Here is a 19,038-nt window from a genome sequence, read left to right on the forward strand (position 1 = left end):
GTTTGTGGCCCAACTTGACCTGAAGAAGGGATCGGTTGGTAGGACATGTTCTGAGGCATCAAGGGATCACAAATTTAGCATTGGAGGGCAGCGTGGAGGGTAAAAATCGTACAGGGAGGCCAAGAGATGAATACACTAAGCAGATTCAGAAGGATGTAGGTTGCAGTAGGTACTTGGAGATGAAGGAGCTTGCACGGGATAGATTAGCATTGGGAGCTGCATCAAATCAGTCTTAGGACTGAAGACCACAACAACAACCTATGGTTCCTTCGCAGTTACCTTTCTTGTACCTACGTTTGTCTCTCCAACTGCTGTGTATGCCCTATGTTAGAGTTGTCTATTCCTCTTCAGTTGAATTGCTAACTAAGCCATTCCTTATCGCAGTATCTATTGCCTCAGAGATCTTCAAGCGTATCTCTTAACTGCCTAGTAACTCCGTATCCCACTTCTTTACACACTGATTCTTCTTAACCAGTCTCTTAAACTTTAGCCTGCTCTTCATCACTACTAAAGTGTGATCTATGTCTGCGCCTTATAATCTAGTATCTGATTTCGAAATCTCTGCCTGACCATCTAACTGAAATCTTCCCGTATCTCCCGTCCTTTCCCAAGCATACCTCCACCTCTCTTGATTCTTGAACAAGTATTCGCTATTTATGGCTGAAATTTATTAGAGAACTCAATTAGTCTTTCTCCTCTCTCATTCCTAGTCCAAGCCCACATTCTCCCGTAACTATTTCTTCTACTACTTACCCTAAAACTGCATTCCAATTGCCCATGACTATCAGATTTTCATTTCCCTTTAGGTCCCGAATTACCCATTCAGTATCCTCATATACTTTTTCTGTCTCTTCATCGTCGATGCTGGCTTACTGTCGATTCTTATGAGAACAAACCTGTCACTGAACTGTTCACAGTAACTCACTCCCTGCCCTATCTTTCTATTCACAACGAATCCTACTCCTGTTATAAAATTTTCTGCTGCTGTTGCTGTTACTCTGTACTCATCTGACCAGAAATCCTTGTCTTCTTTCTGTTTCACTTCACTGACCCCCCCTCCCCCTTAACCTAGACTGAGCAATGCTGATACTGATCCTCTATTGACAAAACAGTACTCTCGCCTACTTTTACACTGGCAGATCCGTCTCTCGTAACATCCAGTGATCAGTTCCGCACTGCTCACAGGTGCCCAGAAATTCTTGAACAGGTAGTGTAGTGTTATTAACTAAGACTTCCTCAGGAATAAGTAACAGATACACAGAGCAAGTTGTGCACAAACCTGCCAAGTGGGCGTGCAAAGCTAAACACACAGTCAGCCTAAACGTGTCGAAACACAATTCAACGGGCGCTACCAAAGTCGTCGTAAATTCTGTACAACTTTCATTGGCACAACAATCCACGCTGCCTCTCCTGTACCGGCTGTTTTTAAAGCCGGCAGTAGTGCAGTGATCGGCCAACAGCATCTCACGTACAAGTCCGTCTCGGTAGCTGCGCGGTCAGCCCGACACTGTGCTAAACGAAGGAGGCCGGGTTCGATTCCCGACCGGATCGAAGGTTTTTCCTCGCTCGGGGACTGGGTGTTGTGTTGTCCATACTTTCACATCATCGTAATTGACATTTTACTGTTGAGAGGCTGGATGTACAAGTCCCGTTTATTATAATTTAGTTTATTTATTTATTTAACAAATTTTCTTTAAGAAAATTCTCTGCTTCTTATTTATTTTTGGTATTTTTGGACATGATTTCCAGTGGTTTTATTTGAGTTTTACCTTCAGTCTTTTAATAGCTAAAAAATATAAGTCTGGTTTTAAATACCACAGGAGAGCTAGATATAAGTCCCGCAGCATCAGTCTCGCTGTTACTTTCGGAACTGCTCCGCCTAAAATCTTTAAAATGTTTATTTCGTTACGAAGATCGTTCGGGACAACTACGTGCTAAGTTGTATGATGCGTATGGATTGATGTGCCTAATTTTTTTTTTATCAAGGAAAAGTTGATTGCTTCTGAGATATTCTCTAGAAGAAAATTGACCGTTAAAAGACGCAGGCTCAGGTATCATTCCACAATGCACCTCCGATCGATCTACGTCACGTGATAATTGAAGAATTTTTGTCAAATCTTTTATAAATTGATTAATGCACACCTTCAATGCGTATTATTTTCTTGAATTTGTTCATTGTGCCATCGACTAACTAAACATTCACAATGGAGCTTAATAGTGTCGCACAACAGCAAAATCTCTCCAACGTAAAAACACTTCCGATCTCTGTAATCGCTTCACACCGAGTCCCCCAATATGCATCTTTGGTTACCTATTCCAGAGAGATGCGTCCATAGCACGGAACGTCCAATTCTCGTAGGCAGTTTATACTACTCTCGGCATTAATCATTCGCTCCATGTAAGTCAAAGGGTTTCACCATTGACCATGCATTACACCCGAAAGGTAATAACTTTAATAAAAACAACAAATAAATCTCGAAGACAATTCACTTGGGGACATCCACACCGCCGGTTCGGGACAGAGGACTTGCCGCTTCTTCTCTGTGTCCTACATAGAGTCTTTGGAGGGTCCTATATTTGACATACAGAAAGGCGTGACTCGAAGCACGTTAGTCTCGATCTTCATGTGTACGTTATTGTGGGATATAGCACATATTTAATCTGTTAGGAAGTTTCAAGGTTGGAATCAGCGTCCTAGTGACGACAGGTTCACATGGGACGAGGATGGGGAAAAAGTCCTCGTTCTTTTTAGAGGGATCACGCCGACATTCACCCTTAGTTATTTGGGAACATGTCGGAACACTAAATCGACGGGTATTTGAACCGACTGTAGTGAGTGCTCATGGATTGTAGTGCGAATATCGTATGGCAATGTTTGGCTAGGGAATTTCCTAGGAGTTCTGGAGCCTATATCGGGTTAAATCATCTTTATCGGCATCTTTTCGCCAAGTTTCCATTGCTGAGTATGAATGTCATGCGATTAAATTAGTGTGACGAGTTCTTGATGAAACAAAAAGAATGAAATCCGATGCCAACACATTGCGTCCTCCACTTGGGTAGTAACAAGGGAGCCACCGAGTTCATCCCCTTTGGCGAAAAACGGATCTCCTTTTAACAGTGCTCCATGTCGTCGTTTCATGTTGCACAGCGGAGAATACTTGCAATCAATTTTACTTTGTTGGTGCAACGTCTGACGATATTGATATTTACGTGCCGCTCTGAACTTCCACAGCTGGTGAAATACTGATTTCTTACAGCACGCACAAATGTGCGTGAGCAACCTCGTGTACAGAGGCAGATACAGTATTCACTAGCTCGTCTCTTGTTGCCTTCCTGATCATTCATATTTTCACTCTTGACTGAACTGTCTTACCCTTAGCCATGGTAAGGGATGATAAAAAACTTTATGTTTGAGGGCGTGTTTGCGCGTATATAAGCACAGACATGTAGGCAAGGGATTAGTGTGGAATTGGTGTCTTTCCGACGTGCGTGCGGTAAATGCGTAAATTTGAACTATGGCGACGTTATTACCAAATGCGTCCCAACAAGACCGTGTTGTTATTCTTTTAAACTAAGGGTAAGGGTCTTGGAAACAAATGCAAGGCGTGCTACTTCTTCGTGATGACGCACATCCCCGTATCCCAAATGTGAGGAAGAAGCACCGGCCCTACAGTTCTGATCTGTCCCCATGCAATTACCAGCACTTCGATCCCTTAAAAAAGGCCTTGTCGACGATTTCAGTCGAACGAGGGTGTGCAGCAGCCAGCTATGAACTTTTTTAAGTTGTTGCTGTTGTTGTCTTCAGTCCTGAGACTGGTTTGATGCAGCTCTCCATGCTACTCTATCCCGTGCAAGCTTCTTCATCTCCCAGTACCTACTGCAACCTACATCCTTCTGAATCTGCTTAGTGTATTCATCTATTGGTCTCCCTTTAAGAATTTTACCCTCCACACTGCCCTCCAATACGAAATTGGTGATCCCTTGATGCCTCAGAACATGTCCTACCAACCGATCCCTTCTTCAGGTCAAGTTGGGCCACAAACTTCTCTTCTCCCCAATCCTATTCAATACCTCCTCATTAGTTACGCGATCTACCCACCTAATCTTCAGCATTCTTCTGTAGCACCACATTTCGAAAGCTTCTATTCTCTTCCTCTTCAAACTATTTATTGTCCATGTTTCACTTCCATACATGGCTACACTCCATACAAATACTTTCAGAAATGACTTCCTGACACTTAAATCTATACACGATGTTAACAAATTTCTCTTCTTCAGAAACGCATTCCTTGCCATTGCCAGTCTCCATTTTATATCCTCTCTACTTCGACCATCATCAGTTATTTTGCTCTCCAAATAGCAAAACTCCTTTACTACTTTAAGTGTCTCATTTCCTAATCTAATTCCCTCAGCATCACCCGACTTAATTCGACTACATTCCATTATCCTCGTTTTGCTTTTGTTGATGTTCATCTTATATCCTTCCTTCAAGACACTGTCCATTCCATTCAACTGCTCTTCCAAGTCCTTTGCTGTCTCTGATAGAATTACAATGTCATCGGCGAACCTCAAAATTTTTATTTCTTCTCCATGGATTTTAATACCTACTCCGAATTTTTCTTCTTTTTTTTCCTTTACTGCTTGCTCAATATACAGATTGAATAACATCGGGGAGAGGCTACAACCCTGTCTCACTCCCTTCCCAACCACTGCTTCCCTTTCATGTCCCTCGACTCTTATAACTGCCATCTGGTTTCTGTACAAATTGTAAATAGCCTTTCGCTCCCTGTGCTGTACCCCTGCCACCTTTAGAATTTGAAAGAGAGTGTTCCAGTCAACATTGTCAAAAGCTTTCACTAAGTCTACAAATGCTAGAAACGTAGCTTTGCCTTTCCTTAATCTTTTTTCTAAGATAAGTCGTAAGGTCAGTATTGCCTCACGTGTTCCAACATTTCTACGGAATCCAAACTGATCTTCCCCGACGTTGGCTTTTACCAGTTTTTCCATTCGTCTGTAAATAATTCGCGTTAGTATTTTGCAGCTGAGGCTTATTAAACTGATAGTTCGGTAATTTTCACACTTGTCAACACCTGCTTTCTTTGGGATTGGAATTATTATATTCTTCTTGAAGTCTGAGCGTATTTCGCCTGTCTCGTACATCTTGCTCACCAGATAGTAGAGTTTTGTCAGGACTGGCTCTCCCAAGGCCGTCAGTAGTTCTAATGGAATGTTGTCTACTCCCGGGGCCTTGTTTCGACTCAGGTCTTTCAGTGCTCTGTCAAACTCTTCACGCATTATCGTATCTCCCGTTACATCTTCATCTACATCCTCTTCCATTTCCATAATATTGTCCTCAAGTTCATCGCTCTTGTATAGACCCTCTATATACTCCTTCCACCTTTCTGCTTTCCCCTCTTTGCTTAGAACTAGGTTTCCATCTTTGCTCTTGATATTCATACAAGTGGTTCTCTTTTCTCCAAAGGTCTCTCTAATTTTCCTGTAAGCAGTATCTATCTTATCCCTAGTTAGATATGCCTCTACATCCTTACATTTGTCCTCTATCTATCCCTGCTTAGCCATTTTGCACTTCCTGTCGATCTCATTTTTCAGACGTTTGTATTCCTTTTTGCCTGCTTCATTTACTGCATTTTTATATTTTCTCGTTTCATCAATTAAATTCAATATTTCTTCTGTTAACCAAGGATTTCTACTAGCCCCCGTCTTTTTACCTACTTTATCCTCTGCTGCCTTCACTACTTCATGCTTCAGAGTTACCCATTCGTCTTCTACTGTACTTCTTTCCCCCATTTCTGTCAATTGTTCCCTTATGATCTCCCTGAAACTCTGTACATCCTGTGGTCCTTTCAGTTTATCCAGGTCCCATCTCCTTAAATTCCCACCTTTTTGCAGTTTCTTCAGTTTTAATCTACAGTTCATAACCAATAGATTGTGGTCAGAGTCCACATCTGCCTTTGGAAATGTGTTACAATTTAAGACCTGGTTCCTAAATCTCTGTCTTACCATTATATAATCTGTCTGATACCTTTTAGTATCTCCAGGGTTCTTCCATGTATACAACCTTCTTTCATGATTCTTAAACCTAGTGTTAGCTATGTTTAAGTTGTGCTCTGTGCAAAATTCTACCAGGCGGCTTCCTCTTTCATTTCTTAGCCCGAATCCATATTCACCTACTACGTTACCTTCTCTCCCTTTTCCTACACTCGAATTCCAGTCACCCATGACTATTAAATTTTCTTCTCCCTTCACTATCTGAATAATTTCTTTTATTTCATCATACATTTCTTCATTTTCTTCGTCATCTGCAGAGCTAGTTGGCATATAAACTTGTACTACTGTAGTAGGTGTGGGCTTCGTATCTATCTTGGCCATAATAATGCGTTCACTATGCTGTTTGGAGTACCTTACCCGCACTCCTATTTTTTTATTCATTATTAAATGTACTCCTGCATTACCCCTATTTGATTTTGTATTTATAACCCTGTATTCACCTGACCAAAAGTCTTGTTCCTCCTGCCACCGAACTTCACTAATTCCCACTATATAAAACTTTAACCTATCCATTTCTATTTTTAAAATTTCTAACCTACCTGCCCGATTAAGGGATCTGACATTCCACGCTCCGATCCGTAGAACGCCAGTTTTCTTTCTCCTGATAACGACGTCCTCTTGAGTAGTCCCCTCCCGGAGATCCGAATGGGGGACTATTTTACCTCCGGAATATTTTACCCAAGAGGACGACATCATCATTTAATCATACAGTAAAGCTGCATGCCCTCGGGAAAAATTACGGCTGTAGTTTCCCTTTGCTTTCAGCCGTTCGCAGTACCAGCACAGCAAGGCCGTTTTGGTTAACGTTACAAGGCCAGATCAGTCAATCATCCAGACTGTTGCCCTTGCAACTACTGAAAAGGCTGCTGCCCCTCTTCAGGAACCACACGTTTGTCTGGCCTCTCAACAGATACCCCTCCGTTGTGGTTGCACCTACGGTACGGCTATCTGTATCGCTGAGGCACGCATGGCTCTCCACCAACGGCTTGGTCCATGGTTCATGGGAGGGGGAGGGGGGGGGGGGGGTTAAGTGGCATGACTTTTACCGAACGGGTACCTTCAGCATGACGCGTTGGTGGGTTACTTGTCTCAATGCTCACGGGGATTTTGCCTGATCGGCAAACCGATTCTGTACTGTACGGCCTTCGAACGGAAATATGTATAAATACACTCATGATCTACTCATGATACATTTTGACAAATCTGAAGGTAAACTTTAAGCGACTGACACAATCTGTCGATCTGTATACGTGGTGACTACATGTAGTTCACATGCTGCAAAAGCTTCAGTCCTATTCTTTATTATCCCAACCAACTACCAAGCGTCGGTCTTTCTGTGTGCTACTAAAGTGAAGTCTTTGTCCCGCTAATGAATCTGCTTAATCGGGTAATCTTGTCCTCTCTTACTATTCCTATGCAGACGCGACATATACTACGAATGGGACTTCCTCTCTAGACCGAGTGAGTTGGCGCTGTTGTTAGCACACTGGACTCGCACTTTGGAGGAGAAGGAGATTTAGATTTCCCATGATTTCCCTAAACCCCTGAAGGCAGGTGCCTGGATGGTTCATTTGAAAGGGCACGGCCGATTTCCTTCCCTATCTTTGATACAGCCTGAGTTTGTGCCCCGTCTCTAATAACCGCGAGGTCGAGTTGATGTTAAACTCTAACCTTCCTTCCATCCTATCTGGATATCCTCTGTATATCTCGTATAGTAAGCATAAGACAAAGATAGCAGAGAGTGGAATGTGCAGAAAACAACGGAATAAGACAGGAATTGATTAATATTTACACTAATTCCTCTCCGTCACTTATCGTATATCGGCTTGAAGAATACACACATAGAACTAAATATATCAGCACTTTTCCCCAGCTTCCAACAGACCGAGACCGTTTGTTATTTTTCTTACTAAAGTTGTTAATTCATCGTCGCAGTTGTTCTAATGACAAGCCCTTAGAACTTTAAATTTCTTCCCGCGAACCATACGCGACTGGAACAAACAAGGGAGGTAATGCAATGGCACATAAAGTGCCCTCCGCCACACACCGGTGGGTGGCTTGCGGAATATAAATGTAGATGTAGATGTAGACCATGAGTCGTGCTCGAATAGCCTCATGGTAAGGCGACTGTTAGCGATAAGCGGAAATTCCGAGTTAGAGTCCGTTCTACCACAAATTTTCACTGTCTTCATCCCATTATATAGCTAATGGTAGTCCATATTCACAAATGCGAATATATTTCATGTATTCTTTGACACAGTTCTCGTGCAACAGGGAACTGCGTTGTTTTGTTGAATGTATAGTCTTGCAAGGGTTGATTTAGCAAAACTAACGCGTTCACTTATTTCTCAAGTAGGACCGTCATTTTGTATTATACAATTCGAAACGGAAGAACGATGTCCATAGTCTCATCAGCTGCTGTTGCAGCTGTTATTGCTGCTATTGCTACTGACACTACTTCTTCCCCATCCTACTTGGCCCTTAAGCTTTGGCAATCAAGGAGCGTGAAAGATATCTCAAGAAAGATAGATGGGCATTCTCCTTACGAGTATACGGCCACCAACTTGAACGCAACCCCGCCGTCGCCTTGTGTAAAGGTGCACCACCGGTCAACCACTCTAGACAGCCAATGCCGAAGCTACCAGTATTTAACGGCCGAGAAGACAATCCAAAAGGTATAGCTGCTTGTTTGCCGATAGTGAAATACCACGTAAGTCACACCTCTGTTGACTGTATCTTCTTTATTACAATTGCTATCTGGACGTGACCACTTCATTTGCACAGTAGCAACCACGACAGTTAATTATGTTGGTGGTGGGGTTTGCATCCCATTTAAAGCGCAGCTCAGTGGAGATTGAGCACGGTGGACACTTTGCGTTGGAAAATGTGAAAAGCCAAGTACATGTACAACATTAACATCGAAATGCTTAATGTGTCTCTCACTCACGACCAAATCGTGATCAAATGTGCTGAGCTCTCGTAGACAGTACATTATTATACACCTGCTAGATGGCCTGTACAAGTGCTCGCGACGTAACAACCATTTAGCACACAGAATTATTCCATTAACCAAAGACACAGATCAACGGAAACTCTATCGTTTCTGTTTCTCTTCAGCTTGGTAATGTAGTGGTAAAGCACGTGCCCTGTAGCCGATAATTTGCGAGGTTGAATCCCGCTGTCCCCCGAAACTTTAGGCTACCCTTCACCTCTCAACGATGTGAGGAGTCACCAGGAACTACGTGTGGTTCCCCTTTCCCGGTTTAATAACCAGGATTGCTTATGGACACTCAACTCACTAAAGCGGCGTCCAGTTGTAAGAATCAAACAAAGCCACTGAGCCACCCGGAGATGCATTTTGAGATATAATTTTCTCGGCTAATAAGCTATTTTATGCAATCCATAAGTACAATAAATAAATACTTAAAAAGCGAATTAATAACACAGATCCTCTTTGCAGCTTCGTTTGTCTTAAATAAGAATTAAAACGTATTGATTCTTATAGAGTCGAAGACCACACAAGATGAAACCTAAAGCGCCTCATCCTCGCAACGTGCAAATACAAGAAATGAACAAGTAACTCATTTCCAAGATCCTGTAACTTCGCCTTCCTCTTTCCTGTAGCCCCAGCACCGCTCGGACAGCAAGCCGCCTGATTCGAGACTGGACGGCTCTTGCTGCGAGCCTCTTTGTAGTAAGGATTGTGTCACCCTAATTCCTTCCAGGACTCTCCCGGTTCTCCCAGCGAGCACCGCGCTTCCAGAAGTCAAAGGCCAGCGCAGGCGTAGTTCTGTCGACACTGCCCTATCTTTCGTACCTGATGGTCCTGAAGGCATGGAAATGTACGTATGTAGGCATACTAGTACAGATGCGTGTAGGTGTGCGCACACAACGTTCGCTTGCGTGTACTTGCATGTGTGCATGCATGTAGTCACGCGCATGAATCGGTGTGTCTGCGTGCATGAGCGCACTGGCGTGGACGTTCTCAGCGACGTGCACGTACGTGCGTGTATCTGCATGTTTGTGTCGCTATAAAAGCTCTCGCAGTGTAGCACCGTTAAACTCAGTGAGTGCATCCTACTTCCACTTACACAAAAACTACCCCGCTCTCAAATACTTGATATCTTTATGTCCCAAAATCCAAACTACTATACGGTGTGAGCCACTAACTATTGCCACCAACAATAACTCCAAAAGTACTACAGGAGCTGGAAAGTTTGTGGGATAAAAGTTGCATGGCACAATGGGGGCCATAATATAACGTTGGATTTTTGTTGCTAGGTGGGGTCGCTTCAGAGATATGGGCAACTTTGTTTTATTTTTTTTATAGGATGCTGTAGTTTGGAACTTACTTTCTCGTAGCGGCTATTGAGACTAATCCAATGATGTGGAACAGCAAGGTCTTTAAAGGTAAACGAAGGTCACAAAGGTGGCACGAACGCCCATTTACAGAAGGTGTTCGAAGTGATGATCATTGGTATCATTGCAGTACTGCAATCTTTTTATCATGAATTACGTGGTATTCCTTATCACATTGGCACTTAACGAAGCACATGTTCTGACAATTTTCTCTCGCGTATCTTCAGGTGTAGTTGGAAAGTCTTTATAAACAATGGTTTTTACGAATCCCCGCGAGAAAAAATCCAGAGGCATCAAGTCTGGCGAACGAGCCGGCCACTACACATCTCCTCCGCGTCCAGTCCAACGATTTGGGAATTGTCTCTGCAACTCATTTCTAGCCATCAGCGAAAAATGTTCCGGATACCCATCGTGTTGATACCACATTCTGTTCCTTGTTCCTAAAGGTATTTCTTCTAACAACAGACCTAATGTTTCTTGCTGGTATGTGGTGTACTTCCTACCATTAAGATTTCCTTCGATGGAATAGGGGCCTATAATTCTGTCCCCCAGAATCTCACGCCATACTTTCACCGGCCACGGTTTTTGTGTGCTACCTGCCGCAGCCAACATGGATTTTCAGTTGCCCAATAATTCATGCTATGGAAATTAACATATCCATGGTTCGTGAATGTAGCCTCGTCAGTAATTAAAATCAAATTACTAAATGAGTCATCCCTCTGAATCTGAAGTTGTCCCATCGGCAGAATTCAGTACGCATACAATCCGTACCAGTTAATTCTTGGTGGAGACATGGTGAGGATAATATTTATGGCGACGCATAACACGAACAATACCACTCTGACTCATTCCAGATTGCATTGCGATTTGACGCGCACTAACACAGGGATCTCCGACCACAGTGGTAAGAGTACCAATTTCCGGTTCCTCGTTAGTAAGTTTCCTTTGCCGGATATCATTCCGATGCGTTAAAGGTCCATATTTAAATGTAAGACGTGTAGGGTGAGTACGTTGAGGATATCTTTCAGCGTATAAGTCTCTAGCTCTCACAGAATTTCGTTGGCATTCTTCGTAAATGAGAAGCAAATCGACTTGTTCTTCGAAGGAATACATCATTCACATTCGCTTGATTCGACCATGCTAGTCTTACCGTTCCTATAAGTGTTGTATTGCAAAACCGTGAATGGTATTTACATGTCAATGGCACGTTAGACGGATACGTCCTATTCAGCGAATAATTACTATTTGCACGATATACGAGAGAGAATTGTCAGAGCATGTGCTTCGATAAGTACCGAAGTGATAAGCAATACCACCCAATCCATGATAAGAAGATTATAGCACTGCATTGATACCAATGGTCATCACTTCGAACACCTTCTGTAAATGGACGTTCATGCCACCTTTTTCACCTTCGTTGACCTTCAAAGACCATACTGTTACACATCATTGGATTCGTCTCGATAGCCGCTATCAGAAAATAAGTACAAACTATAGCATCCCATTTGAAAAAACAAAGTTGACCTTCATATCTCTGCAGTGACTCCACCTAGCAACAAAAACCCAAAGTCATATGATGGCCCCCGTTGTCCCATGCAACATTTGTGTCACAAACTTTTCAGCTACTCTCACACTTTTGGAGTTATTGTAGGTCGCAAGAGTTAGTGACTCGCCCTGTAGATACAGCCACACACATAGCTCAGATGGATGTCAAGTTTTCTGTCCATCAAAATTTCTAGCATTTCAACGTGGACTCTTTTGATTGCACTAAACATTTCAGTTTCCGTCCAATCACTCGTCAAAGCCGCTGGGGTGGTAACTGCTGATGGCATCAGTGTCTAGACCCGGATTCTCACAGACACCTTTTTAGGACTGAGGAAGAAGGAAGCGATTTCATCAGTTTCCTTACTGTTGTGACCCCTCACGAATTCCTCTCCTCCGCCAACTTCTTCATTTCAGAGTAGCGCTTGCACCCTAAGTCCACAATTATTTCCCCGCTACATTCCCATTTCTGTGCTTTATAGATTTTGCCATCTATGGTTCCCTCCAATAGTTTCTAGGTTATTTCCTAATGTCTTAATTCATATCCTACCATCTCGTCCCTTCTTTTGCTCAACTCTTTTTTTTTCTGGGCGCGGGGAGGAGTGCGTCATCGGGCTTCTGGCTGACAGCCACGGCGTTCTCTCCCTTGCCAACCTCTGCACTTAGGAGTAACAATACTGGACACAAGTCCTCAATTATTTCTTGGATGTATCCCAATCTGTGCATTCTCGTGCCAATAGCCTTACCGTAGTGGTAACACTGGTTCCTGTAAGATCACCGAAGTCAAACGCTATCGGGCTTGTCTAGCACTTGAATGGGTGACCGTACGGGTGTGCCGAGTGCTGTTGGCAAGCGGTGTGCACTCAGCCCTCGTGAGGCCCGTTCAGGAGCTACTTCATTGAGAAGTAGGGGCTCTGGTCACGAAAGCAGACAACAGCTGACACGTTTCTCCACATCCGCATCCAGTGATGCCTATCCGCTGAAGATGACACGGCGGTCGGTCGTACCGATCAGCCTTACGAGGCCTATTCGGACGTATGCTTTTCGCTACGGGTTCTACTCTCTACAGCGCGCTCTAGTACCACGAAAGTTATTCCTTGTTGTCTTAACACCCGCTTCTCCTGTGCCTTCTCCTTTTTAGTGTTCTCCACAATCCCTTTCCTAGTCAGTTCTGCAGAGTACCGCTTCATTTCTTGTCCCTCCGTCCACTTAGTTTTCAGCGTTTTTCTGTAGCACCACATCCAAAGTGCTTCGATTTTATTTTGTTCCGGCGTTCCCAATTTCCATGTTTCATATCCTTACGACACAATACTGCAAGCACACATTCTTGGAAATTTCCTTCTCCAAATGAAGTCGATTGTTGATAGTAGCAAAATTTCTTTTGCAAGAATGCGTTCTTTTGTCTGTGTTACTCCGCTTCGTTTTTCTGCTAGCAAAGTTCCGCTCCTACTGCTCCCCAATTACGAAGTTAGTTTTATCGCTAACCTTATTTCAGCTACTCCAGATTACTTTCGTCTTTCTTTGGTTTACTCTTAGTCCATACTTAAGCTCATTAGCCTGTTCATTGCATTCTACAGGTGCTGTAATTCTTTCTCTCTATTACTGAGGATAGCAATGTTATCGGCGAATCTTGCCATTGATATCCTTTCACTCTGAATTTTAATACCACACCTGATTTTTTATTTTTTTCTGTCATTTCTTCTTCGGTGTGCATGTTGAACAATAGGAGAGAAAGAATACATCGTTAACTAATATTCTTTTCAATCTGAGCCTTTGTCTCTTCTATTTGTGTTGTGCCCTCCTGGTTTTTCTAGATTTTGTACATGTTATGCACTACCCACCTGTCCGTGTAGGCTGTACTTACTTTTCGAAAAATTTCAAACTTCTTGCTGCATTTTACGTCGTCAAACGCATTTTCTAGATCGACAAGTACTATAAAGATTTGTTTCTATTAAGTCTTGCCTCCATTATCAAGTGCAATGTCCTGCCTCTCCGATACTTTTTCCCTTATCATTTAAGATATTCTCAATTTTCTTTTCTATTCTTATGAATATTATTTTTGTCAGCATATAGCATGCGTGAGCTGTTCGTGTGAGTGCGTAATAGCTCCCACATTCATCTGCTTGTGACATCTGCTGGTCTGTGCGGATAATTCTTCCAAAAATGAGATAAACGTGCCATTTCATAAATTTTGCATACTAACCACTTTCAATCGTTTCAGAAATTTCGAAGAAATGTTGTCTATGCTCTTTTTTTATTTTTTTAAATTGCTCCAAAGGTCTGCCAAACTCTGACTCTAGTATTGGCTCTCATACGTCTTCCAAATCGACATCCACTTCTTCTTCTATCACGCCAGCAGACGGTTCCTCTCCCACGTAGAGACCCTGAATGAACTGCTTTCACCTATCCACTCTGTCCTCTGCGCTTAACATTGTAATTCCCATTGCTGTCTTAATGTTGCCGCCCTTGCTTTCAATTTCATCAAAGCTTTTTTCGAGTTTTCTATATGCAGAAAATTTCCTTCCAACAGCTATTTTTTCGATATGTTCACATTTTTCTTACAGCGTTTCGTCTTAGCTCACCTGCAATTACTACTTATTTCATTTTAGTGGCGCAAATGTAATTTTTGACGTGTTTTAGGTGAACAATAGAGGCGTTATCTCCTACGAATGTGGTGGCGGCCCCGTATCGGGTGGACCTCTCTACAGAATGCGATGGAGCAAAGGTTAAGGCAATAAATCCGGAGGATGGCATTCGCATTCACATCCAGTTACCACATTTAAGTTTTCCCTGGTTTTCCTTCATCACTTAAGCCAGTGGCTCATATAGCTACTCCCTAAGGCCTTCGTCTTCAGCGGGACGTTAAAACCTGACCTTCCTTTCGAGAAAATTTCTCTGAGACTTGCCCGCACTTTTAGTGGTCAGTGAATTTCGGCAACGTCCTGTTGAAAACAGTTGTCCGGTTTCAGGTGTTCAAGTTGTGGAAAGGCGTACGCGATTGGATTTTCTAGGTACGCCGATTCATTTCTTGCCACGTGCTACATCTTGATAGTCTGCAGTGAAAATACCACTCGATCCAAACTATTGAAAAATATTAAAAGTGTTAGTGCCGGCGTTGTTATTCTAATTTCTTCTGTCGTTTTGATAATCAAATCTTTTCAGGGAAAAAATGCTCTTCTGCCGAGCAACTAACTTTGTAGCCCAGGTACGAAGAAAAAGTAAGCGAAGAAGTTAGTGTAGTAGAAAATTTTTGTGCATTGGTAGGGATATGTGCCATGAACAGCTCACTAGAAATCTTGACTCGTGGGGGTGTGAGCATGAGGTGGCGGAGGTATGACTATGAGTTTGCGTAGGTGTTTGAAGGCCACTTTCCTATATTTTTCTTGAATAACTCGAAAAACCGCGGTTTTCTAACTAAAATGTTCCCCGGTACAAAATTAAAGTACATTAAATGTCCTACAAAGAAGGTTATACTCATTTTTGTCTCTAGACCTAATAGTTTCTGCTTTGCAGAGGAAGGAAGAATCGCAAATAATTAAAGCAGGGTTTTAATGGGATAAAATTTATGTTTACTTCAAATGAAGTGGGTTAAGAACAAATATTAAATTTTTTATGATATGTAAGTGAAGGAGAGCCGTATTAAGGAATAAATTGTGTTCTGTGGAGGTAACAGGGTGAAAGCCGGATGGTGAAGGGTAGTAGCGAAAAGACGGGTTAGCCAGATTCTGGTCATACACTTTTATCCCTCATACTTGTTATAATTTATCTTCATTTACATCTTCATCATTCCATGTTAACAAAAGTTACTTTTATAGACCTCACTTAGTGTCCTCGCTGAATTCGTACTTTCAGATCGGGGTGAACGCGCCAGTGATTGACATCCAGACTTGTCTGGCTTCGCATCCTCACCGCGGGTGGCGGGGCTTGGCCTCAGTTTGCAAAACCCTCTGGTGGCGTAAGCCAGGGGGAAAGTCGCTTTTCTTCTCAAGTTGTTCTGACGATTCCGAAGCTTTCCAGTCACTGACGTTATTTTCGCACGCAGTTACACGCTTGTTCTTGGTTTTTCTCTCGGTTTGCTATCGTGACTGTTTTATTGCAGTGTCTGCCCTTATAGCTGAATGGTCAGCGCAACGGAATATCATACCTAACGGCCCGGATTCCATTCCCGGCTGGGTTGGAGATTTTCTCCGCTCAAGGACTGGGTGTTGTCCGTAACACCATCATTTCATCATCCCCAACGACACGCAGTCGCCGAAGTGGCGTCAACTCGAAAGACTTGCACCTGGCGACCGGTCTACCCGAAGGGTGGCCACAGCCACACGGCATTTCCATTTCCATTACGATTGCAGTACGTACGGCATCATTGAGCTCGGGCGGTCGATCAAGGATATACCACGAACTGTGGATGAAGGGCAAAAGTCAGATTCCATATTTATAGTTTTCCGGAAAGTATTTGACACGGTGCCCAATTGCAGGTTGCTAACGAAGGTACGAGCATGTGGAATAAGTTCACAGATATGTGAATGGCTCGAAGACTTCTTAAATACTAGAACTCAGTATGTTGTCCTAGACGGCGAGAGTTCATCAGACACAAGCGTATCGTCAGGAGTGCCCCTGGGAAATGTGATAGGACCGCTGTTGTTCTCTACGTGCATAAATAATTTGGCGGACAGGGTGGGTAGCAATCTGCGGTTGTTTGTTGATTATACCGTGGTGTACGGTAAGGTGTCGAAGTTGACTGACTGTAGGAAGATACAAGAAGCCTCAGACAAAATTTCTAGTGGGTGTGATGAATGGTAGCTAGTCCTAAATGTGGAAAAATGTAAGCTAACGCGGATGGATGGGAAGAAAAAACCTGTAACGTTAGGATACAGTATTACTAGTGCCCTGCTTGACACAGCCACATCGTTTAAATATCTAGTTGTAGCGCTGCAAAGCGATATAGGATAGAACGAGCATGTGAAAACTGTGGTAGGGAAGGCGAATGATAGACTTAGGTTTATTGGGAGAATTTTAGGAAAGAGTGGTTCATCTGTGAAGGAGACTGCATATAGGACGCTGGTGCGACCTGTTCTTGAGTACTGCTCGAGTGTTGGGGATCCGTACCAGTTCTGACAGACGGAAGACATCGAAGTAATTCAGAGGATGGCTGCTAGATTTATTATCGGCAGGTTCGGACAACACCACACGGAGTTGCTTCGGGAACTCGAATGACAATCCCTGGCGGGAAGGCGGCTTTCTTTTCGAGAAACACTACTGAGAAAATTTAGAGAACCGGTATTTGAAGCTGGCTGACGAACGATCCTGCTGCCGCCAACATACATTGTGCTTAAAGATCACGAAAGTAACATACGAGAAATTACGGCTCATAAGGAGGCATATAGATAGTTGTTTTTCCCTCGCTTTGTTTGAGAGTGGAACATGAAAGGAAATGACTAGTAACTGTACTGGGCACCCAACTCCACGCACAATGTGGTGACTTGCGAAGTATCGATGAAGATGTAGATGTAGAGTGGAAAGTTGTCACTTGGTCTTGTTACACCAAGTCGATGTTCGTGTTCGCAAACCGTGAGTCCAGGCAAACGGTTGCTCTAACCATGCACTTCTCCATCGACTCAAGCCACTGGGGACGGTATTATCACGCACTTAGAAGGTGTAGTAGTAATAGAAGGTAGAATAACAACTGTGAAATACGTGTACATTACTGCGGACCACTATGTTCCTTAACGATTGATGTCTTCTTCGATGGCGATGACATCTTCCAACAGGATAACTGTCCTGCATCCGGCCAGAATTGCGCTACAGTGGTTTGCAAATAATGGTACTGAACCCATGTTAATGTCTTAGCCACAAAATTCGTCTGATCTCAACCCGATAGACCATTTTGGGACTCTATCCCGCACCAACTCCGCGCCCACAAAACACCGGCCTGGGAATTGAGTAGCCTGTTCGTATACATCTGGTGCCTCATGCCTTCGGACACGCACCAAGGATTTGTTGAGTCAAATCCTCGCAGAATCGATGCCACATTGCGATATTAAGCAGATGGTTATAATGTTTAGACTAATCAGTACCTCAGACGTATAGTGAAATTCACGGACATGTCATCAGTTAAAACATACTGACTTTCCATGATCAAACTGGTGCACTCTATCGCCGTTACTAAAGATTAGGAAAACCCAAATAATGCAAAATATAATTTCTTAATTTCTGCACAATCACTCCGACTGCGGTGCACCTTTCGTACAGAGCCGAGTGGAGGGTTTGAATCAGAGACTCAGACGGTTCTGTGACCCTGTAATCTGCAGATTTCTCGAGTTGCGCTGTAGGGTGGCGGATTTCCGGATTCCGCTAAATAGCTAAATAGATCAGGAGATCACTACACGCAAGAGACGACTATACGGGTAGCAGGGGCTGTGTAGCGTGCATTGGGCGATTTTTTTAGGTAGAAGGGCTTCGGTCTGAAAGGGTGCAGTTTGAAAATACGTAGAACGTATATACATGAACCATCGGTATAACAGTTGTAAATTGTTGTAGCTGTATTGTAAAAGCACCAGAGCTCCAAGCCCTAATAGAAAACAAAGATGCTCAAATTGTTATAAGCATTGAAAGCTGGTTAAAGCAATAAGTTTTTACAAAGGACCTAAACGTGTTCGTAAAGGATGAATTATATACAGTTGGTGATGGAGTGTTTTTTTATTGTTGTCAGAAGTAGTTTACCTGGTAGTGAAATTGAAGTAGATGGTTACTGTGAGGTAGTATGGGTAGATATTATTCATGACAACCGGTATAAATTAAAAATTGGCTCCTTCTACCGATCTCCGGAATCAGATGACACAGTTACTGAACATTTCAAAGATAACTTGATCGTCATTAAAATAGGTACCTCATACATACAATTGTGGTTGGTGGATACTTCAATCTACCTTCGATATGCTGGCGAAAGTACGTGTTTAAGGGTCGAGGTAGGCGTAAAACTTTGTCCGAAATCGCATTGAATGCCGTCTCAGAAAATTATTTTGAACAACCAGTCCAGAGTCCACTCGAAGTGTAAATGATTGCGAAAAC

General features: G+C 43.0%; 1 protein-coding gene and 1 pseudogene across 1 annotated transcript in view; both read left to right on the plus strand.

Moving 5' to 3' along the window:
• The window catches only part of LOC126353909 (BAI1-associated protein 3), a 1,859,046-nt gene that overhangs the window by 1,524,801 nt on the left and 315,207 nt on the right, over positions 1-19,038 (plus strand). The window lies entirely within an intron of this gene.
• LOC126356537 (5S ribosomal RNA) lies at positions 12,703-12,821 on the plus strand (annotated as a pseudogene).

This window comes from Schistocerca gregaria, chromosome 3, assembly GCF_023897955.1.
Source record: "Schistocerca gregaria isolate iqSchGreg1 chromosome 3, iqSchGreg1.2, whole genome shotgun sequence".
Taxonomy (NCBI): Eukaryota; Metazoa; Arthropoda; class Insecta; order Orthoptera; family Acrididae; genus Schistocerca; species Schistocerca gregaria.